At 43.5% G+C, this 24,772-nt stretch overlaps 2 protein-coding genes across 6 annotated transcripts in view; both read right to left on the bottom strand.

Moving 5' to 3' along the window:
• Positions 1–987, bottom strand: part of GNPTAB (N-acetylglucosamine-1-phosphate transferase alpha and beta subunits) — a 196,180-nt gene extending 195,193 nt beyond the window's left edge. For all 5 annotated transcript variants that reach the window (XM_021092665.1, XM_021092666.1, XM_021092667.1 and 2 more), the window contains exon 1: positions 821–987. The gene's annotated coding sequence lies outside the window, so the exon portion shown is untranslated. The remainder of the gene's footprint in view (positions 1–820) is intronic.
• Positions 6,075–24,772, bottom strand: part of WASHC3 (WASH complex subunit 3) — a 104,300-nt gene continuing 85,602 nt past the window's right edge. The window contains exons 11-13 of the transcript XR_002344197.1: positions 17,356–17,518; positions 8,936–9,090; positions 6,075–6,191 (exon numbers count right to left, since the gene is read on the bottom strand). The gene's annotated coding sequence lies outside the window, so the exon portion shown is untranslated. The remainder of the gene's footprint in view (positions 6,192–8,935; positions 9,091–17,355; positions 17,519–24,772) is intronic.

Here is a 24,772-nt window from a genome sequence, read left to right as displayed (position 1 = left end):
GCTCTGCCTGTCCCTGTTCCAGAGTAATCAAGATGAGCAGAGTCTCCGTGCCAGTACAGTCTGCACTGGACGTGTGGCTTGAATAAGAAAGAAACCTTTGTGATCTGAAGCCAGGAGACAAAGTAGAGATTTTTGTTATTGCTACAAAACCTGTTCTATCCAAACTAATATAAAAATGGCACAAGCATTAAAGCGATTTTTTTTTTTTTTTGTCTTTTTGCCTTTTCTAGGGCTGCTCCCGCAGCACATGGAGGTTCCCAGGCTAGGGGTCTAATCAGAGCTGTAGCCACGGGTCTACACCAGAGCCACAGCAATGTGGGATCTGAGCTGCATCTGTGACCTACACCACAGCTCATGGCAATGCCGGATCCTTAACCTACTGAGCAAGGCCGGGGATCGAACCTGCAACCTCATGGTTCCTAGTTGGATTCATTAACCACTGCGCCACGATGGGAACACCTAAAGTGATATTTTAAAAGAACGGTTATTTATATGGGAAAGAGTTCATGATATAATTCTATATAAACCAGCAGCCTATAAAGCTGGTATATCTTTGCATATGTTATTTAATCTTAAATTTGTCAAAACAAGCAAACACACAGACACATATCCTTAAAGGAACTACTACATCAGAATGTTAACAGTGCGATTACAGGTAATTCTGACTTCCTTCTTTCTTCTCTGTATTTTCCAAATTATCTATACGGAGTTTGTATTATCATGGTAGAATATGTTATTCTTTTCAATCACTACTGATCCCCTCCCTGTCCACTGTCAGGTGACTTACTATGTCTCCTATGGGAAGCTTTTATGTCCTTACCTCATTGGGTTTGCTTTTGGTCATGTGACATACTTTGACCAATGAAATGTGAGTAGATATGGCATTCACCGCGTTGGAAAAGAAGGTTTATGATTCATCTTGAGTTGGCCAGTTCTCTTGCTCTCTCCCAGACATGTCCTATGTAGAAGCTATTCTTTCAGCCTGGGACCTGAAATTAGAAGACAGAGCAGAGCCCAGGATATAAGATACAGGAAATATGTATTTTCTCTGCTCCCGGTTCCAGGCCCAGAGCTCTTAAAATCCTTGTAATAAAAGCAGTAGGAGTATCTTTTGTTCTAAAATTTGATCTTTGACTCTCATTTCTGACACTGAGCTCCTAAATCCCTTGGAATTTTCCAGGTGATATCAGCGTCTTTCATTCTAATGAGGTGACTCTTGGTGGAGGGTCTGGTCACCATAAAGACCAAGCCAGGATTAGAAACTTGGAATTTCCAACCCCACCCCCACGCTCCAGAGAAAGAAGCGCTGGAAACGGAGTTAATAATGTGATAACGTCCCCATAAAATGTCAAAAGTACAGTGTTTGGAGAGTTTTGGGGTTGGTGAACACTTGAAGGTGCTGGCAGATGTGCACCCAGAGAGGGCACTGAAGGTCCAAGGCCCTTCACCACACCTTACTCTGTGCATCTCTTCCATCTGGATGTTCATCTGTATCTTTATTTATTTATTTTTTTTGATAGGCAAGAAATAGATTTATTAAGATAGGATGTTTGTGAGAGATGCAAGCAGGCAGGCAAGAAGGTTCTGCCCATCTGTATCTTTAATCATATCCTTTTATAATAAAAAAAATGGTAAACAGTAAGGGAACTGCTTTCCTGAGCTCTGTAAGTTGCTCTAGAAAATTAATTGAGGAGTTCCCGTCGTGGCGCAGTGGTTAACGAATCCGACTAGGAACCATGAGGTTGCGGGTTTGGTCCCTGCCCTTGCTCAGTGGGTTAACGATCCGGCGTTGCCGTGAGCTGTGGTGTAGGTTGCAGATGTGGCTCATCTGCGTAGGCCGTTGGCTACAGCTCCGATTCAACCCCTAGCCTGGGAACCTCGTTGCTGTGGCTCTGGCGTAGGCCGGTGGCTACAGCTCGGATTCAACCCCTAGCCTGGGAACCTCCATATGCCTCGGGAGGGGCCCAAGAAATAACAACAACAACAACAACAAAAAAGACAAAAAGACAAAAGAAAAAAAAAAAGAAAAAGAAAATTAATTGAGCCCACGGAGAGGGTGGTGGGATTACGTGGTCTATAGATCACTGGTCAGCAGCAGAGCTGACAACCTGGACTTTCTACTGGCATCTGAAGTAGTCAGGGGGCAGGAGGGGGGTGCCTGTCTTATGGGACTGAATCCTTAACACCTGTAGGATCTGCTGCTATTTCCAGGAAGATAACGTCAGAATTGAGTTGAACTGTGGGACATCCCAGCTGGTGTCATAGAATTTCCTGGTATGGAAACTCCCCTTTCCCACCCCCGTCCACCCCCACCTGGTGTCAAAAGTGCTGTTAGTGTCAAAGTTCCTACTGTGGCTCAGCAGTAACAAACCTGATTAGTATCCATGAGGACGCAGGTTTGAACCCTGGCCCTGCTCAGTGGGTTAAGGATCTGGCGTTGCTGTAAACTGTGGTGTAGGTTGCAGATGAGGCTTGGATCTGGCATTGCTGTGGCTATGGCTGTGGGGCAGGCTGGCAGCTGCAGCTCTGATTCGACCCCTAGCCCATTCAACCCCTAGCTCGGGAACTTCCATATGCCACGGGTGCTGTGAGTGTGCTTGTGGTGTGAGGGTAAAGAGGAGACACACAGGAGGAAGACTGAGTTTTTCTTACTCACAGGGCCTGGTGAAAGCCACAGCACACCTCAGCCTCCAGATAGAATGAAGAAGAAATAAGCCATTGTTGTAATAAGTTGTTGGGGTTTTTTTTAAACACAGCAAACTCACTAAGACAATTCCTTTTTTACTTTAAAAAATGTATGTAGGAGAGTTCCTTCTTGGTTTAGCGGTTAGGATGGCACATTCTTCACTGGGGCCTAGGTTCAATCCCCAGTATGAGATCCCACATCAAGCCGCCGCTGCATGTGGTAGCCAAGAAAAAACAAACAAACCCTAAAATATGGCCATCTGTGACTCAAGTCACCAAATTCTAAGTCCTGCCCATAAAGGATACTGCTTTCTTCTTATTCCCCAGTCTCTCTTCCTCTCTCCTTTCTTTCTTTTTTTTTTTTTTTTTGTTAATGATTTTTTTTTTTTTTTTTTTTGCCTTTTCTAGGGCCGCTCCCTCAGCATATGGAGGTTCCCAGGCTAGGGGTCGAATTGGAGCTGCAGCTGCCAGCCTACGCCAGAGCCACAGCAACTTGGGATCCGAGCCACATCTGCAACCTACACCACAGCTCATGGTAACGCCAGATCTTTAACCCACTGAGCAAGGCCAGGGACAGAACCCGCAACCTCATGGTTCCTAGTCGGATTCATTAACCACTGCACCATGATGGGAACTCCCGTTAATGATTTTTTAAATTGAAGTCCAGTTGATGCATAATGTGTACAATACAGTGATTCACAATTTTAAAGGCTATACACCATTTGTAGGTATTATAAATAGGGAGTTCCTGTTGTGGCTCAGCGAGTTATGAACCCAACTGGGATCCATGAGGAGGCGGGTTCGGTCCCTGGCCTTGCTCAGTGAGTTAAGGATCCAGCATTGCCTGTGGTATAGGTCGCAGACAAGGCTCAGATCCTGCATTGCTGTGGCTGTGGTATAGGCTGGCAGCTGTAGCTCCAATTCAGCCCCTAGCCTGGGAACTTCTATATGCCACAGGTGCAGCCCTAAAAAGAAAAAAAAATTGCTATATTCCCCATGTTCTCCTTCTCTTTTCACTTACAAGGTGGGATATGATACTACAAAAGCAAATTGGCCCAAAAAATCAGTTTATGGCTCCAAAGCCTGCCCTATTTTCTGGGGATATACCAGGATTGTCATGTCTTTGGACCTGAGGACAGGTAGAAAAAGGAGCTCATCTCTTCCTCCTAAAATATTTTAGCCCTGGTAAAGAATATAGCCTGAACTGGAAGTCACCAACCAGCACTGAATCCTTGCCATTCCAAATTAAAACTGAAATATTTCATCTAAAACCTGGCTAGAGATGTTCATAAACAATGAAGGATTGGTCATTTACACACAACATATTCATTTATTCAAAGAAAAAAAATGACTTTATCAGTTTTCTGTAATTTTTTTTTGGTCACACCCTTGGCTTGGGGAAGTTTCCAGGCCAGGGATCAAACCCATGCCACAGCAGTGACAACAATGGATCCTTCTTCTTCTTCCTCCTTTTTTTTTTTTAGGGCCTCACCTGCAGCATATGGAAGTTCCTGGGCTAGGGGTCGAATCAGAGCTGTAGCTGCTGGCCTACTCCACAGCCGCTGCAAGCCAGATCCAAGCCACGTCTGTGACCTACCCCACAGCTAACAGTAAAGCTAGATCCTTTAACCCACTGAACAAAGACAGGGATTGAACCGACATCCTCATCCTAGTCAGGTTCATTACTGCTGAGCCACAATGGGAACTCCTCTCTCTCTCTCTCTCTCTTTTTTTTAATGGCCACACCAGCAGCATATGGAAATTCCTGGGCCAGGAATCAAATCTGAGCCACAGCTGTGACCTATGCCATAGCTGTGGCAAAACCAGGCCTGGGATTGAACCCATGCCTCAGCAGCGACCTGAGCCACTGCAGAGACAAAGCTGGGTCCTTAACCTACTAGGCCACCATGGAACTCCATACCTAATATTTTTTAATGAGTCCCATCCTGTGAAGTATGCAGGAAGCTTACATTTAAGTATCTCAGGATCCCCACTCCCATCCCCACCCCGTCTTCTCTTCTCTTCCAGATTGCCTGGAAGTAAAAATGGTTTGCTCATTGTGTCACTGGGGAGGTGGACAGGTGGAAACTCAGATCCTATGCTGCTTCTTGGATCTTCACTGTCTTTTAGGAATGATTCCCTATGTGTCTGGTCACCCCTCATTCTACTAGCACCTTCTACAGATATCGGGCAAAAATACCCCAGGTCTGCTGTTCCTTAGATCGTCAGGGGCTGGAGTCCTCCTAGTTAACTTGCCTCATCTCAGTCTCTGCGGTTGTGTATTTCGCTGAAGACTGGCTGGGATTCTCATTTGATTCCCAGCTCAGGTGGTCTTCCCTGCAGCCCCCACATTGGTCACCCTCTGCTGAGCTTGCCAGCAGTGCCATCAACTACCTTCTGTATTCTTCGCTGGACCCTGGGGGCACTTCTGGATAATCTCCATCCCAGATGGGAGCTGGGGATGGCTGGGCTTCCCCATGTCCCATGTCCCCATGGCAGCCTAGACTGGTAGACTGGGGATTCTGTTTCACTCCAGTTGCTGTCCTTGTGCAGAAGAGAAAGGATGTGAGATAGACTGCCTGCCCCTGGTCTCAAGTGAAGGTCATGGAAGGAGTGGGCCATTGCTCAAGGATTGAAAGTGAGGGCTTGTGGGCTCCTGAAACCGAACAAGATTCTCTTCTGTTTCTCCAAGAGCCATGCTTGGGCCATGTTTGGGAGCGTATTTCCCATCTGTTTTTCATTTCCCCAGCATAGAATGTGGGAGGCCAGGATCACACAACATTCCCTTCTCATTCCCCAGATGCCTCTGAACTCCCTTCTTTGAAATTTTTGTTCCTATCCATGCCGAATTACTTGAATGGCTCCCAGCACACACCATCCTGTTTCATACTTCTGAGCCTTTGTGTGTGCTGTTTTCTCTTCTCAGACTGTCCTTCTAATACCCATTTCTTCTTATTTTTTTCCTTTTAATTTTATTGGAGTATCACTGACTCACAAAGTTGTGTTAGTTTCAGGTGTACAGCAAAGTAAATCAGTTATACGTGTATATATATATATATATATATATATATATATACACACATACACACACATGTACATATATATATACACACATACACATACACACACATGTACATATATACACACACATGCATATATATATACATATATATATATACACACACACATATATATATATATATATATACATATATATATGTTCCTTTTCAGATTCTTTTCCCATATAGGTTAGTACACAGTATTGAGTAGATTACACTGTGCTATCTATACGTTGGTCCTTGTCACCTATCTATTTCATATATAGTAGTGCTAACACCCACTTCTACTCAGCCCCCAAGACATTGCCCCAGACTCTCCCCAAGATGCTCACTTGCCTCTTGGTAATTTGCATGATGAATTTCATCAGAGATCTGTTGTGTATATCTTCATCAGGAGAATCTAAGATGTTGAGGGGCAGACATCCCATCCGAGGCATCTTTGTTTTCCTGAGACACAGAAAAAGTGTTCAGCAAATGTTGGTTTGAAAAATTAAACCTTCAGTTAAGTAGACATGGTAGCGTTCTATATTTCTTACAATTGCATGTGAATCTACAATTACCTCAAAATAAAAAATTTAGTTAAAAAAAAACTTCCAGGTGTTCTCGTTGTGGCTCAGTGTAACGAACCTAACTAGGATCCATGAGGACTTGGGTTCGATCCCTGGCCTGGCTCAGTGGGTGAAGGAGCCGGCATTGCTGTGAGCTGTAGTGTAGGCTGCAGATGCGGCTCGGATCCCGAGTTGCTGTTGCTGTGGTGCAGGTCAGCGGCTATAGCTCCAATTTGACCCCTAGCCCAGGAACTTTCATATGTTGTGGGTGTGGCCCTTAAAAAACAAAAAACAAAAAAACAAAAAAAACAAAAACCTCAATACCTTAACAGGGCTAATTATTCTCCAAAGCTCGGGGTCATCCCCTGGAAGAAAATCAGTCTAAGGCCTTTATGAAGTAGGGGATGGATGCTTTGAACTAAGAGTAGTCAGGTGCCTGGTACACTTGCCCTCAAAACAATCAGGTCATAAAAGGCTTCAGGTTGAGGGAAGTTGAGGCATCAACCAGCACATACAATTATACCTGTTATAAAAAGGAGCCCTTTCAGGTAGATAAATTAGGAAAAGTGGCCCTCCTCTAAGGTTTATGGGTGGACAGTATTGTGTGAGGAATAAAATACAGCACCCCTTCCTCTAGATGCTCACATCCACACAAACAGGTAGTGTTTGCTTAGACTGGAATATTACTTGTGTTGTAGCAACAAGTCAGTATTTTCTGTTCATTTTCTTTTTTTTTTTTTTTTTCCGAGTTGGATGAAGGCTTAAGTAGCTGAAAGTGGGGATCTGGGGCCCTCAGGCCCTCTGTTCCTTTTCTTAAATGAGTCAGGGTAAGCAAAGAGTCAGCGTGTGGTTCATTCACCACAAAAATTAGTTTCCCTTTAGTGAACATCTCTTCTTTTTGGGTTGGTTCCTAGTGGAAGTTCTTGTCAGATACAGTCATCTGTGGGGGATTTATTTCCCTGCAGAGTGAAAATAAGGGTCCAGGAACCAGTCTAAGCCCCCTTTACAAGTGGCCCTACAGGATTTTGTTAATCAGGCAGAAGTATGCATTTTTGGTCAAGATTATAATCTGCTGCCTGGAGCGGGTGCAATCATGGCCAAAGTCTCTTCTTGCCTTGTATGTCTGTAAGTGTCTTTGCAGCTATTATTGCCTTTGATTTGTTTTCCCAAGACTTTGAGCTCTTTGTGTGTCAAGACTCTGACTTCTTCACACCTGTGTGCTGTCATACCAAGGCGGTAGAGACACCTATTTCAGGTGACATGCAGCAGCACAGACATGCATCTTCCTGGTGACATGCAACAGAAAGGGCAGCATGGTTTCCCGGGGAAGCCTCCATGTAGAGGCAGCAGAAGGTTTGAGTACCCTGGGCTGCCACCATCTGACGGAGAGATGTGTGCTTGACCGACTCGTGTGGAATGCACCCCAGAAACGGCTCCAGGGGAAGGAGCCCACCCTGTACTACTTGATGGACTTACAGGAAAAGCATGGCGAGAACATCTGGTGTAACACGTAATACTGGGCATTTCCTGGTTGAGGAAAGAGTCTTGTTCAACGCTGGAGCCTCCAGAGATCAGCCCCTGGCAGCAGGCTGTTCTTCCTGGAGTGAACACAGACTCACTCAACCAGCCTCTTGCCAAACTACCAAAAGGGCGGCTGGGGTTTGTCTCTCCTCTGGCACCAAGTAGGTAATTGGGCACTCAATAAGTGTTGAATGAATAGAATTATTATTGTTAAGAGGAAACTCATGTTGATTTCATTTAAACTTGCTCTCCTCCCACACGCCAGCTATGCTAAGGCCCCTTAGGGGTAGATGAACTGGGCAGAGTAAGGGGATTTTCTGTGCCTGCCCACTTTGCAGGGAAGGGAGTGGGCTGATTAGCTATGATGGGTTATTTTTGTACCTAGATTCTTAGACTGGAAACCAAACAAACTTCTTTTTCCTACTGGGTGGAAGACACAGCCTCTGGAGAAGCATAGGTGCGGAGGAAATTGGCAGCACAACTTTCTGCCCTGCATCACAGCTCGGGAAGAGCAGCCCCTGCTGTGGCCAGAATCTTGTGACCATTCTGCAAGAGGTCTGGTTGGGTATGGCAATCATGTCTGGCCCAAAACATCAGGGCACATGGCAGCCATATGGAAATTGTTCCATGTTATTTTAGAGATAAATGAAGGGGGAAAACAACCCAGGGTCCATCAGAAAGATGAGTTTCTTGTGAGCCCCGAATCCCCACCATTCCTGGAAGTTCCAGATCGGCTATTCTGGGCTCGACATGAAGCAGGATGAGGCTCTGGAGGGGGAGAGTGGGTGGGAAGAGTGTACACCACAGGATGCTAGGTGTCCACAGCCACGGTGACCCGTGGCAGGTCTCAGGGGTGATGGGGTTGGGGTTAGAGACGGCAGGACTCAGTGTGAGGGATCCTAGCCAAGGGGGCTGGCAAACTGACTGCTGGGGAGAAGGAGCTGCATTTTCTTCCATGAGCAGTAGGAGGCACTGCAGCTTTAGAAGGCAGAAGATGTGGTTCTGAGCAGTGGGGCAAGCCTTTTTTTTTTTTTTTTTTTTTTTTCCTTCCTCAAATTTGAGAGATTCCCAAGATGGGATGGATTTGCAACCTCTTGGTGATGGCTGGACCCATGAACTTACCATGTCAAGGATGGGGGAACAGGTGTTCCGCTGTGTGCAACAGGATCGGCAGTGTCTTGGAAGCACTGGGTTGCAGGTTCCATCCCCGGCCCAGTGAATTAACGATCCAGCGTTGCTGCAACTACACTTCGGATCTGATCCCTGGCCAGGGAACTCTGTATGCCACAGGGCAGCCAAAAAAGAAAGAAGAAGAAGAAAAAAAAAAAAAAAGATGGGAAAACAGCCTTCTTTGCCAAGGGGCAATGTGGCTCATCTACTACTACTACTACTACTCATGGCTATTAACCAGGTACTATGGTAAAAGCTGTTCAAGGATTTTTTTTTTTCACTTCACCCTCAAAATAACTCTCTGAAACAAATACTATTGCAATTTTGAACCTGAAGCTTCGGGAGGCCATATAATTCATTCAAGATAAAACAGCTTGGAGTGTTTTGAGTCCAAACACAAACTTCACCATTACTCTGTTTTGCTTGTACCTCAAATGTCTCGATAATCTGTGACCTACGTAGACAGGACAGCTTCCCTTGGAAAGTGCTATGTGGCAGGAGTTGTATTTAGCCTGCTCACCACTGTGGTCCCAAAGCCTTGGCCAGTGCTTGGCCCTCAGTTGGTTCTAGAGCTGTATTTGTGGAGTGAAAACAGGGATGAAGATATCACAGAAAACCAGCAGTCTGTCCACCTCGTCCCTGAACTGAGCTAGGAATCGCACTCCTATGCCAGGTCAAGAGAAGGAAGTTGTGGACCATTGGGCTAGTCATGCTTTCAGTATTTCAAATTCAAAATAAGCATTGCTTTATGATCAAAATGAATTATCCTGACAGTCTATCACATCTTATCAGACTCTTCTTTATTCAAAATGTTGCTGGTACTATTATTTAATAAACTGGAGCAAGCAATAAATTCCACTGGTCTACAGAGACTGTGGTTGGGTTCCCAGTACCAAAATGATTTTGATTATTGAGTTGGCATATACCCCTAAACATTCCTAAATCAGTGGTTGGCAGCAGCAAGATTCTGAGTGAAAAAGAATAAAAACAGTGCATGTGCGAGCGTGCGCGTGCACGCACACACACACACACACACACACACACACACATCTAGCAGCTTCAAAGCCTCTTACACATTAATGGATTCCTTATGGATTACATGGCTGTAATTGTGAAAGAGAACAAAGAACTAGAAAGAACCTTATTTCTTTAAACAAAAAGTTTTTTTAATATTCCTTTGAAAAGTCAATTTTTCTTAAGAGTAAGAAAATAAAACTAACATAATGGAACTCTTAAAAGTATGCGTCGGCAGCACAATAGGAAACCAGAATAAATGTACGCAAGGCAACCACATGAAGCCAATCACAGAGTGAGTTCATCTGTGCTCTACCAGTGGCTGAAGATGGAGAAAACAACCAGCGGGAGGGAGAATGCCAACTCATAGTAAGAAGGCCGGGGTGGGGGCAGGGGTGCAGTAGGGGGAGGAACATTCTAGAATTCAAAACAACAGACTATTCCTATCATATTCCAAAAATCTGTATAATGAAACCTGTTTATATTATCCTCAAATTAATTGTTCAATGTTCAAATTTCAGTGTCCTGGCCAACGACCCACCAAAAATTTCCTTGTTCATAACACTTTCTTTTCTTGAAAAAAATAACGAATGAGTTTCTCCATTTGTAAAGCTGCTCTGAGATGTTTCCTTACGTCATGGAGGCTGGAAGTTCATCTTGGGACACTGGATGTAACGGGGGAGGGGGGTGCTTTGGGCCAGGAACCAGGAGGTTTTTGTGACTGTGAGGCAACTTCTGATCCCATTAGCTGATGGTTGACTGACATTTTGGAACAAGATTTTGCGAGAGACTGGGGGAAGGAAAAGAAGGAGCATGGGAAGGAGGCACTTAAAAGATGGAAAAGACAGGAATCAGCTGAGTGCTCCCAGATTCGAGGAGGATTTTATTATTGGACACAGATCTGTGGTGAGTTTTCAGCCAGAATCTCAGAGGCCTGGCTTGAGGGGCCTCATATAGATTTTTTTATCAGCGTTTTGCTGACCTAAAAAAGCAAACTGGCTCTGTGAGAAAAGACAAGTTAATTTATCACTTAAAAATAATGCAGCAGGAGTTCCCGTCGTGGCGCAGTGGTTAACGAATCCGACTAGGAACCATGAGGTTGCGGGTTCGGTCCCTGCACTTGCTCAGTGGGTTAACGATCCGGCGTTGCCGTGAGCTGTGGTGTAGGTCGCAGACGCGGCTCGGATCCCGCGTTGCTGTGCCTCTGGTGTAGGCCGGTGGCTACAGCTCCGATTCAGCCCCTAGCCTGGGAACCTCCATATGCCGCGGGAGCGGCCCAAGAAATAGCAACAACAACAACAACAACAACAACAACAAAGAGAGACAAAAGACAAAAAAAAAAAAAAAAAAAAAATGCAGCAATGTATATAGGCACAATGGGGCAGCCCTTCCTAAAGGGTTAAATATGGTGTTTTATTTAATTTATTTATTTATTTGCTTTATAAGTCCACACCCATGGCATATGGAGGTTCCCAGGCCAGGGGTTGAATCGGAGCTACAGCTGCCGGCCTACACCACAGCCACAGCAACATGGGATCCAAGCAGCATCTGCAAACTACACCACAGCTCACAGCAACAACACATCCTTAACCTACCAAGTAAGGCCAGAGATTGAACCCGCATCCTCATGGATACTAGTCGGATTAATTTCCAATGAGCCACACTGGGAACTCCTAAAGATGATACTTTAGAAAAAAAAAAAAAGAAAAAGAAAAAGGAAGTACAGCATTACATGCCTGGAACTTGTTTCTCAGAGAGAGGTGACGTAAGCTAAAAATAACTGTTTTCATAAAAGATTTACTTAGGTTCTTTGATGGTAGGATTGTAATAATTTATTATTAGAAGTGAAGGACCTTGGTGGATGTTCTTAAATTTTTATCAGTATTTCTTTCTTTCTTTTTTTTTTTTTGTCTTTTCTAGGGCCGCTCTCACGGCATATGGAGGTTCCCAGGCTAGGGGTCTAATCAGAGCTGTAGCCACTGGCCTAGGCCAGAGCCACAGCAATGCAGGATCTGAGCTGTGTCTGCAACCTACACCACAGCTCACGGCAACGCCAAATCCTTAACCCACTGAGCAAGGCCAGGTATTGAACCTTCAACCTCATGGTTCCTAGTCAGATTCATTAACCACTGTGCCACGACGGCAACTCCCTTAAATTTTTATCAATATTTCTATCAGAGGCAGAATACTGGTTGACTCGAATAGAATCTGACTGAATGTGTGATTTCTCACTGAAAACAGTAATTATACTTTGAAAGATCTCAGGAAACCCCTCTGTCCAAAATGTGTGGGAGAGTTTAAAAAACAACCAAAAAAAAAGAATGGGCTTTGCAGTCAGATGGCCCACTCTGAAGCCCACTTGTGCTCATTTCTGATCACTCCTGGCTCTGGGGCCTTGAGTAAATTATTTAACCTCTCTGAACCTCTACTCAGTGGTATAAGGGATAAAAACATGTGCCCAAGAGGGTTCTGTGACAAGCAAGTGAGATCATACGTAAAAACTTAGCATGGGGCCTGGCACATAGTAGGTTACCAATAAATATTAGTACCATTTATTTTCTATATCTTCCTTTTTTCTCCTGTCCCTACTACCTCCTGCAATCTGATTCTTGAAACCTTTTAACCAGTGGCATAGCCTTTCCTTGCATGATTAAAAATAATGTAATTAGTACAACATAACAAAAATATATAGCATAACATCATTAAGCACTTTACCATACATTTCATCTCATTTGATCCTCACAACAATCCTATGAAGAGTTCCCATTGTGGCTCAGCAGTAACGAACCCAACTAGTATCCATGAGGATGCAGGTTCAATCCCTGGCCTCACTCAGTGGGTTAAGGATCCAGTGTTGCTGTGAGCTGCAGTGTAGGTCAAAGATGTGGCTCAGATCTGGCATTGCTGTGGCTGTGGTGTAGGCTGGCTGCTGCAGCTCTGATTTGACCCTTAGTCTGGGAACTTCCATATGCCGCAGATGCAGTCCTAAAAAGCAAAAAGACGAAAACAAACAAACAAACAAAATCCTATGAAATAAGAACCATTATTGAATCCATTTTACAGGAAAAGAAACCAAATCTAGGTAGGGTTAAATACTGTTTCAATGATCTCCATAACAAATCACCCCAAAACTTAGTGGCTTGAAGCAACAACTATTTTATTGATTCTGAGTTGACCGGGCTCAGTTGGGCAGTTCTTCGGCAGTTATCTGCCCATGTCTATGTGCATTTATTTGGTGGCTCATCTGGGCAAGAACATCCAAGATGGCTGGCTCACATGGCTGGCGACTGGTGCTTGTTGTCAGCTGGGAGCACAGCTGGGACTGTCTCCCAGAGTCCATCCATTCTCCTTCACTGCCTCTCCTGGGATGGCAGCTAGACCCCAAGAAGGAGCATTGCAAGAAGGAAAAAAAATGGAACTTTCCAGTTTGTTTAAGGCCTGGGCTCAGAAGTCTCAGAATGTCGCTTCTGCCATGATCTGTTAGTCAAAGCCGATACAGGCCAAGCACTAGGAGAAGGGGAAACAAGTTTTACCTCTCAGGGGAGGAGTGGCAGAGAAGGTAGGAGTTGATGACAGTATGATTAGAGACTACCACAAATATCTTGCCCAAAGTCATAGAGCTAGCAGTGTCAGAGTTAAGATTCCACATGGTCCAGCCACCAGGTCATACACATGACAATATATGCCAATAAGTGCAATAGAATTTCAGAGGAGAGATTTACAAAACTAATAACTCTAAAAACCCTAAACTAAAAAAGTACCCCCCTTTGTGTCTCTCCTCTCCATGTACTGCAGAATCTTATTTCTTGAAATGTCACAAAGGTTACATATGCTAAAATAAACCCTCTCTGGATGTTTCAACTTCAAAATTCTGGATACATTCATTGAAGCTGAGGTTTTCTCTCGTGTGTGTGTGAGATGAGCACTGACTTACAGGTGCTTGGAGCACATATTCAGCTTGCCTACTAGGTAACTCATGCCTATGTGGGAGAGGTCAAGAGGCCTATAGTCAGCAGGGGAAGCTCCAAGGAGAGGCAGAATTTAGCCTTGTTCTGAACTCTGATTAGGATTTGAACAAGAGAAACAGAAGAAGAAAGGGGAGGATGGGAAAATCTGAACAAGACATGGAGTTGGGGGTCGAGTAGTCGCTGGGGGACAGAATACGGGACCAGGCTGAAGTAAAAGGGTCTGGATTTGGAAATGCGAGGGCTGATTAGTAATTTGTTTGATGATTGGAGCATCCCCATCTTCAGAGGTGTCCCAAAGTAGCACTGGGAACCAGATTAAAAAGAATGAAGGTCTTCATGAAACCCAGGTCCAGCTGTGTAAACTCTGTTTTAGCCTTGGCCTTGCTGGCGAGCCCTGCTGGGGGCCGGGTAGGAATGATACTGCCTGAGGATCTCCCCAGTGGTTGATTCTGGAACATCCAGCCTTCCACCACTCTTACTAGTTTCATTTGGGAAGGGATTGACAAGCATAGAGTAAACCCAGTCACCATATCCCTTCTTATACCATTCTCCAGGGAGTTTATTAACCTAAATCCTTCTTATATCACTTATCTACCAGGACTTCCTGGTGAAGGCAAGGACTTGGGGACTTTTTTGATTCATTCTGGAGCAAACATCATCCTCAGATTATTTTCCTACGAAGGTGGCTTCTATCATTTTCATTTGCAAAACCTTTTTCTTCACATTTGAAAGAAACCCAGTATGACTGTTGTAATTTTTTTCATGTAAATTACAAATATTTAGAATCCCTGTCAAGGGAATGAAATAAAAGCAGATGTTTTTCCCTTATGCTGGCCCCAAGTAATACCACATTAGAAAACAGAGAGTATTTTCAAGTCTTGCTAAAAAATATTTCAAGAAAATAAACATTTGTTGAATGCAAACAAGAACAGAATACGGCATTTTTTAATATGAATGTAGAATTCAGTGCTAAGGAGTCCGAGGCCCAGAGAGACTGAGTGACTTGCGTAAGGTCACAGAGTGAGTTTATATCCAAGTCAGGATCTCAACTAAGTTCTCTCAGGTCCAGCCCGGTGTGCTTTCTGTACTCTATGCAGTAGATTATTGCAAAGACGGCCCTGATTCTTTATGCCCCCATCCCATATGTGCAACATAACTACAACAGAACTTTGCAATATAACTTAGCAGGTGCTCTCATCTCAAGGTAGACTGTTTCCTCTCCACTGGAATCTGGCCTGCCCTTGTTACTTGCTTTGGCCAGTATCACATATGGCGGGATGGAGGGATGTGGTGAGAGAGGTGGTGAGCCACTTTGGAGATGTGGGCTCAAAACTTCTTATGTGTTTATGCTTGCTCTATTGGAATCTTACTATCACCATTAGGACAAGTCTAGACTAGCCTGTTAGATAATGAAACATCACAGGGAGACGATCCCAGTTACTCCAGCGAAAGACAGGCTAACCGACAATCAATCAACCAGGACATGTGACAACGCAGCCCAGACAGAGCTCACAGCTAATCATGAATGAGCCTCCAGCTGAGACCTGAAAAACTGCCCAGCTGATTCATGAGCAATAGTATTTTAAACTAGAACCCAACGAACTTCTTTTTAAAGGAGCAGATAGTATCAAATGAGGCACATGCTCTATAGTAACTCACCTCTGTTTACTGTAGTGCAAAACACAAACAAACAGATAAAATCGATAATGTGTAAGTGAACAGACATGGCCATGTCCAAAGAAAACTGGCCCACAAGCTGTAGTTTGCAGAACCCTTATTATAAGCCATTTACTTTGGGGTGATTTTTTTTTCTTTTTTGGGCTGTGCCCATGACACATAGATGTACCCAGGCTATGGACTGAACCTATGCCGCAGTTGCGGCAGTCCCAGATCCTTAGGCCATGAAGAAACTTCCTGAGGTGGTTTTTTACACAGCAAGAGCTCGTGGATACACTGATTCTGACTTGATATCCCAAATAAAGAAAAACCCCAAACTAACTGCCAAAGAAGTTACCTGCAAAGATAAAAGGAGGAAGAGAAGGGAAATGTCTCCATTTTCTTGACGTTCACACTTTTAACTACCTTTAAAGTCTGTCACAACTTTTCTTATTTGCAGATTGGGTATTGTTGTCAGATTACTGCTATTTGGTCCTGACAGTAGAGGATAGCCAATCTACTGGGAGAAAAAAGGAAACTATTCTGGTCACGCCCAATTTGGAAGCTTCTGTTTTTAGACTCCAACCCCAATTGAAACAGAGTTCAGAGATGCCTGGAGAGCTTTTAAAGCCATATTCAGCAGCTTCTGCCTAGTCTCCTCATTCTCACAGTCTCTATAGCACTCGATGCTTCTGACCACACCCTCCTTGAAATTCGCTGCTTCTTTGGCTCCCATCATGCCTGCAGCTCATTTCTTTCATCTCTCTGGTCTAGCAGCAGGACCTCGAGATTCAGAGTTTTTTTGTTTTACATTCTGGTCCTGCGTCACTTTTTCTTCCTGTTCTATGCCAGTGGGTCTTAGGTGGGGATGTGATCAGAGTTCCCTGTGGGACCTATTTAAAATTTGGAAGCATAATAGCCACACTTCGAAGAAACTCCTCAGGTGACTTTGGTGGACACTTTATGACAGAATTTCCTAAGATGGCCCCAGACACTTCCCATCCCACATGCCCTTCTGCTATGTGTCTGTGTTGTTTTCTCCAGCAAGAAGTAGAATCTATTTCTTAACCTCTTGAATGTGATTATGCCCTGTAAAATGGAATACTTCTAGGCATGGCCTTTACTGACCTGGTGGCTTTAACTCCTGCCTCTTGTAAGAAGTGTTATCAGATAGCCTGAGACCACCATGAAGTGAGAAACCCAAGTCACGGGGAGTACCCCAAAAGACAAGACCCCATGACAAGAGCACTGAGGTTCCAAGTGTGAATGAAGAACCATCTCAAAAGAGAATCCTCCAGGTTCAGCCACAATAGCTAATACCATGTGGAACAAAACTATCCAGCCTGGTCCTTCCCAAAATCTTGACCCAGAAAATCATAAGCAAATTAAATGACTGTGTTATGCCATTCAGTTTGGGGTAGTTTACTTGCTACTCAGTAATAGGTAAACCAGAACAATCTCCCTCTCCCCACGCATATACACAACCATATACTGTCTACCTGGCTCTATGTTCCAGCCACTATCCATCCATGGGTTGATAGTTTAGAAATCATCTCACCTCTTTCCTGAGTTCTGGACCAGGTATTTATATAGATGTCCTGCTGGCATCAAATGCAATACATACTAAATTGAATACATTGTCTCCTTTTTAAAAATTCCTATTCTCTTTTACAATTATTTGACCCTACTGTCAATTAGGTCACCTTGGAGTCATTTTTCACTCTTTTCTCTCACCTGGGGCGGCCAATAAGTCACAAAGGCCTCTTCTTTCTATGTACTCTGTCATTGTGCTGGTTAGCTCGGTATCATCTCTCAGCTGCAACATGGAAGTGGTCTCTCAAGTTGTCTTCTTGCTTTTCATTTCTTCCATCCATCTTGCACCATGGCCAAAATCTTTCTAAAACATGAGTCACTTCATATTTTTTACTGTGGCAATCAACATTGTTCATTATTGAGCAACAAGTAAACTTCTATCCATTACCTCCCTGTCTCAGCATAACTCCCAGCTACCTGGTCTACTAACTGCCTTTCCAGGACTCTTCTTCTTCTTCTTCTTTTTTTTTTTTTTTTTTGCCTTTTTAGGGCCTCACCCTCGGCATATAGAGGTTCCTAGGACAGCAGTTGAATCAGGGCCGCATCTGTGACCTACACCACAGTTCACGGCAGAGCCAAATCTTTAACCCACTGAGCAATGCCAGGGATTGACCCTGCATCCTCATGGATACTAGTCAGATTCATTACTGCTAAGCCACGACAGGAACTCCTAGACCCTTGCTTCTGAATGGGCTCTTTTCCTCAGTGTAGAATGTCCCTGCTCTCCTTCTTCATGTATAGAAATCCTTTGTATATCTCAAAGCCCAGTTCAATTTTTCATGTTCTCTGGGATGCACTTCCTGGGCTCTACTGTCCAGGGCTGCCACATACAGCTGTGCATGTCATTACACAGCTGTAAGGAGAGCCACTCACAATGACAACAATGTGAACTGCACCTCCTAGAACTGTACAGTGAACAACTTATAACAATGCCCGGTCGTAAGTAATTCTTCCTTCTCTGCACTCCTTCAACATGGTTCTTTATTTCGTTTCCTTGAAAAATTACTTCTATAATACCTACTATATGCCAGGCACAGACTGAAAACCACAAACACAAAGACATATTATCAGGTCAGTCTTAAGTGGCTTAAAGTTAGGGCAGACATATAACGAGATTTATGCAACAAAAGACCATACCTTCTTGTCTCCATTTTAGAATTGGCTGAGAACTCTATTTTAGTACAGAATTCTTAGGGACTGAGGTCATATCTTAGATATCACAGCCCACAATTAACACTTTGCTTTGCTCCACATAGTCTCAGATAATTAGACTGTATCAGATATACCCAAAGTAACAAGAGCAACCTTTTTTTTTTTTTTTTTAACAGAGTGCTGCTAAAACCATGATGCTAGATGGGAAGTGCATATGTAGAGCTGTAGCAGAGACTGCTGTGTGTTCACTATACCCCGGTTCCCTTTCTTATTGGGCACTCAGCTAGACTGGTTTTCCTAGCCTTCTTTGCAGTTAGGTGGGGCCATATGACTGAATTCTGGCCAATAAAATGAGGATGGGAAATAACATGCATCTAAGCTTGTTCTATGAAAACTTTCTGCTCTTCCAATCTCCCTCTTTTTATCTTGCAACTTAATGGAAGGGACTCCAAAGATCTAGAAGAGGTGGCACTGTAATAAGGAAAGAACTTGGGTCCCAGCAGTACTATGTGGGGGATTACTGGCTAACCAAGAATACTTGCACTATATTCTTATATGAGTCAGCAATAAACTTTCATTATCTAAAGCTTCTGGAAGCTGGAGACTGCTTGTTACAGCTGTCAGTTTAAACTTGCCCAATGCAAGTGCTAAGTTTAACGCAATCTTTGTAGATTGATCATGACTACCTACTTTTCAAAACAGTACTCAGTGGAGTTTCCTTGTGGCTCAGGAGATTAAGGATCTGGCATTGTCACTGCTGTGGCTCTGGTTACAGCTGTGGCATGGGTTCAATCCCTGGCCAGGAAACTCTGCATGTCAGGCTGGCCAAGAAAAACAGTACCCAGTAAAGAAGATCCCGCAATTCCATTATTACCCTCATTTAAGTATGCGTGCTCTCATCTCCATGATAAGAAATAATGGCTTGTTCAATCTCAATTTTATAGTCTTTGAGATATACCTGAATGGTAATAACACCAAAGAACTGATCAACTTCTCCTAAAATATACTTCAATAAGCCCAGAGAAAACTCTTTAACATAGAATATGAAAAGGTCTAGGGATCCCTGCCTCTGGTTAGGACCAGGCTAGCCAGGCTATCTATAGAGGCTGCAAAGGATGGGGTAACTGATGTTCAGACCTATGAATGCTGGGAAAGAAATAGAGAGGACTAGGGGTTCCCGTTGTGGCGCAGTGGTTAACGAATCTAACTAGGAACCATGAGGTTGCGGGTTCGATCCCTGCCCTTGCTCAGTGGGTTTAGGATCCGGTGTTGCTGTTGAGCTGTGGTGTAGGTCACAGACACGGCTCAGATCCCATGTTGCGGGGGCTCTGGTGTAGGCCGGTGGCTACAGCTCTGATTGGACCCCTAGCCTGGGAACCTCCATATGCCGTGGGAGCGGCCCTAGAAAAGACAAAAAGAAAAAAAGAAAAAAGAAAAAGAAATAGAGAGGACTAAGCTTTAACTTCTTTAATGCCTTGAAGCCAGTCTGGCACTTATCACAACACCATGATTTGTATTCATGTGACAACCTTACCACTTCCTATTTTGATCCAAGCAAGAACTCTAGGAGAGAAAGGAGGCCACAAAACTGAAGAAATCCCAGTGTGTCTTCTTCTTCTTCTTTTTGTTTTGATTTTTAAGGGCTGCACCCACCCTAAAATATGGAAGTTCCCAGGCTAGGGGTCTAATCAGAGCTGCAGCCGCCGGCCTGCGCCACAGCCACAGCTATGCCAGATCCGAACCACGTTCGCAAACTACCACATGGCTCACAGCAACACCAGATCCTTACCCCACTGAGCAAAGCCAGGAATCGAACCTGCACCCTCAAGGATACTAGTCAGGTTTGTTACCACTGTGCCATGACAGGAACTCCTGCAGTGTGCCCTTTTTTTCTTCCATTTATTCAACATATTTACTGAACACCTATTATGTTCACAACTCTGTGTGTGTTTGTGGTGGGGTTGGAGCTCAAATAAACATATTAAACAGAAAAGCTTCTGGGGAAATTTTTAGACTGATAGGATTTGACAAAGCAAGCAGCTTTGTGTGTGTGTGTGTGTGTGTGTCTTTTTGCCTTTTCTAGGGCCGCTCCTGCGGCATATGGAGGTTCCCAGGCTAGGGGTCGAATCGGAGCTGTAGCCACTGGCCTACACTAGAGCCACGGCAACTCGGGATCCAAGCCGTGTCTGCAACCTACACCACAGCTCACGGCAACACCGGATCGTTAACCCACTGAGCAAGGGCAGGGGCCGAACCCGCAGCCTCTTGGTTCCTAGTCGGATTCGTTAACCACTGAGCCACGACGGGAACTCCGCAAACAGCTTTTTGAAAGACAGAACAGAGTAGAAAGAACACTGACTTTGATGAGACAGACCCAGGTTCAAATTCTGGATCCATCAACAACTGTGGTTTTAACTCAGGCACCTACTTAAGCACTTAAATTCAGTTTCCTCATCTGTAATTTTTGAGGATTGTTGAAAGAATTAGATAATTCCCTAGCACAGTGTCTGGCAAATAGCAAGTGCTTTATAAGTGATAGCTCTTCTTACATAGGGAGACAAGGCACACACATACACAGATGAGCTGCTGGATGTTTAATAAATGGCAAATAATTGGGGCAAAGAAGACAAATTGGATGAGGGTGGAAGAAGGAAATCACATGGGGCTGGAATGGACAAAATAAGTCACTAAATTTTCTTAATCAAGGCTTCCTTTTATTTTATTTTGCTTTTTAGGGTCGCACCTGTGGGCATCCGGAAGTTCCCAGGCTAGGGGTCCAACGGGAGCTGCAGCCGCCAGCCTGCCCCACAAGGCTTCCTTTTAGGACATTTCTATTTCTACCACAAAATGGACGCCAAATCTAAACATTTACCGCACAAGCAGGCATCACGAAAAAGGGTATAAATGGAGAGAGGAATTCATTGTTCCAGAAGAAAAGTTCCTATATTGGATGAAAAATTCACAGCAGGCATGGCTGACTCCTACATACACATGTGTGTGTGTGCATGCATGTGTGTGTAATAGGTGTGCTACATACATGAGGGATAAGTCATAAAAACTGCTCATGTATTGAGAAACAAAAAGTTATGATATAATTTCTAAAATTACGGAGATCCAAAATTAGATTTTTTCTTTTATTCTTGTTTTTAATTATAGTTGGTTTACAGTGTTGTACCAATTTCTGTTGTACAGCAAAGTGACTCATTTAATACATACACACACACGTACACACACATACATATTCTTTTTAAAATTTCTTTTCTATCATGGTCTATCCCAGGAGATTGGATACAGTTCCCTGTGCTGTACAGTAGGATCTCATTGCTTATCCATTCTAAATGGAATAGTTTGCATAGACTAAACCCCAAACTCCCAGTCCATCTTCCTCCTCCCCGCCACCCCTTGGCAACTACAAGTCTGTTCTCTATGTCTGTGAGTCTATTCCATAGATAAGTTCTTTTGTGCCATATTTAATTAATTTATTTAAAAAATTTTTTGTGGAGTTCCCGTCGTGGCGCAGTGGTTGGCAAATCCGACTAGGAACCATGAGGTTGCGGGTTCGGTCCCTGCCCTTGCTCAGTGGGTTAACGATCCGGCGTTGCCGTGAGCTGTGGTGTAGGTTGCAGACGTGGCTCGGATCCCGCGTTGCTGTGGCTCTGGCGTAGGCCGGTGGCTACAGCTCCGATTCAACCCCTAGCCTGGGAACCTCCATATGCCGCAGGAGTGGCCTAAGAAATAGCAACAATAACAACAACAACAACAACAAAAAAAAAGACAAAAAAACAACAACAACAACAACAACAAAAGACAAAAAAAAAAAAAATTTTTTTTTGTTTGGTTGTACCTGCGGCATGTGGAAGTTCCCAGGCCAGGGATTAAACCAGTGCCACAGCAGTGACCCAAGCAACTGCAATGACAACAGAGAGTTCTAACCTGCTGTGCCACAGCAGGAACTCCTGTACCACATCTTCTTAATCCAATCATCTGTTGATGGAAATTTAGGTTGTTTTCATGTCTTGGGTATTGTGAATAGTACTGCTATGAACAAAGGGGTGCATGTGTCTTTTTGCCTTGTTTTGTCTGGATATATGCCTAGAAGTGGGACTGCTGGATCATATGGTAGTTCTCTGTTTAGTTTTCTGAGGAACCTCTATTCTGTTTTCCATAGTGGTTGTAGTAATTTACATTCCCACAGTGTAGGAGGGGTTCCCTTTTCTCCACACCCTCTCCAGCATTTGTTATTTGTAGACTTATTAATGATGGCCATATTCTGATAAGTGTGAGGTGATACTTCATTGAAGTTTTGATTTGCATTTCCCTCATAATTAGCAATGTTAAGCATCTTTTCATGTTCTTACTGGCCAATCTGAATATCGGCTTTGGAGAATGTCTATTTAGGTCTCCTGCCCATTTTTCAATTGGGTTGTTTGTTGTTGTTGTTGAGTTGTATGAGTTATTTGTATATTTTGGAGATTAAGGCTTTGTTGGTATCATCATTTGCAAAAATTTTCTCCCATTCCGTAGGTTGCCTTGTTGTTTTGTTTATGGCATCCTTTGCTGTGCTAGAAGATGATCTTTCAATCCAAACCAGTCATCTTATAATTCAAGGAACAGACTCAAAGAGGTGAAATGACTTATCTAAGGCTGCACAACCAGAAAATTGTTAAGCTAGGACATGAATCTTAAATCTTCTGGATTTCTGGCTTAATGCCCTTACCACTAACTCCTTTCTTTTTTTTTATTTTTTTTTTTTTATTTTCCCACTGTACAGCAAGGGGATCAAGTTATCCTTACATGTATACATTACAATTACATTTTTTCCCCACCCTTTCTTCTGTTGCAACATGAGTATCTAGACAAAGTTCTCAATGCTATTCAGCAGGATCTCCTTGTAAATCTATTCTAAGCTGTGTCTGATAACCCCAAGCTCCCGATCCCTCCCACTCCCTCCCCCTCCCATCAGGCAGCCACAAGTCTTTTCTTCAAGTCCATGATTTTCTTTTCTGAGGAGATGTTCATTTCTGCTGGATATTAGATTCCAGTTATAAGTGATATCATATGGTATTTGTCTTTGTCTTTCTGGCTCATTTCACTCAGGATGAGATTCTCTAGTTCCATCCATGTTGGTGCAAATGGCATTATGTCATTCTTTTTATGGCTGAGTAGTATTCCATTGTGTATATTTACACCACATTGTGTATATTTACATCCAGTCATCTGTCGATGGACATTTGGGTTGTTTCCATGTCCTGGCTATTGTGAATAGTGCTGCAATGAACATGCAGGTGCATGTGTCTCTTTTAAGTAGAGTTTTGTCCGGATATATGCCCAAGAGTGGGATTACGGGGTCATATGGAAGTTCTATGTATAGATTTCTAAGGTATCTCCAAACTGTTCTCCATAGCGGCTGTACCAGTTTACATTCCCACCAACAGTGCAGGAGGGTTCCCTTTTCTCCACACCCCCTCCAGCACTTGTTATTTGTGGATTTATTAATTATGGCTATTCTGACTGGTGTGAGGTGGTATCTCATGGTAGTTTTGATTTGCATTTCTCTTATAATCAGCGATGTTGAGCATTTTTTCATGTGTTTGCTGGCCATCTGTACATCTTCTTTGGAGAAATGTCTATTCAGGTCTTTTGCCCATTTTTCCGTTGGGTGATTGGCTTTTTTGCTGTTGGGTTGTATAAGTTGTTTATATATTCTAGAGATTAAGCCCTTGTCCATTGCATCATTTGAAACTATTTTCTCCCATTCTGTAAGTTGTCTTTTTGTTTTCTTTTTGGTTTCCTTTGCTGTGCAAAAGCTTTTCAGTTTGATGAGGTCCCATGGGTTTATTTTTGCTCTAATTTCTATTGCTTTGGGAGACTGACCTAAGAAAATATTCACAATGTTGATGTCAGAGAGTGTTTTGCCTATGTTTTCTTCTAGGAGTTTGATGGTGTCCTGTCGTATATTTAAGTCTTTCAGCCATTTGGAGTTTATTTTTGTGCATGGTGTGAGGGTGTGTTCTAGTTTCATTGCTTTGCATGCAGCTGTCCAGGTTTCCCAGCAATGCTTGCTGAATAGACTTTCTTTTTCCCATTTTATGTTCTTGCCTCCCTTGTCAAAGATTAATTGACCATAAGTGTCAGAGTTTATTTCCGGGTTCTCTATTCTGTTTCATTGGTCTGTCTGTCTGTCTTGATACCAGTACCACACTGTTTTGATGACTGTGGCTTTGAGATATTTCTTGAAGTCTGGGAGAGTTATGCCTCCTGCTTGGTTTTTGTTTCTCAGGATTGCTTTGGCGATTCTGGGTCTTTTGTTGTTCCATATAAATGTTTGGATTGTTTGTTCTAGTTCTGTGAAAAATGTCATGGGTAATTTGATAGGGATTGCATTGAATCTGTAGATTGCTTTGGG

Source organism: Sus scrofa, chromosome 5, assembly GCF_000003025.6.
Source record: "Sus scrofa isolate TJ Tabasco breed Duroc chromosome 5, Sscrofa11.1, whole genome shotgun sequence".
In the NCBI taxonomy this organism is placed as follows: Eukaryota; Metazoa; Chordata; class Mammalia; order Artiodactyla; family Suidae; genus Sus; species Sus scrofa.
The sequence above is the reverse complement of the archived record's forward strand: the minus strand, read 5'-3'. Positions and strand labels throughout refer to the sequence as shown.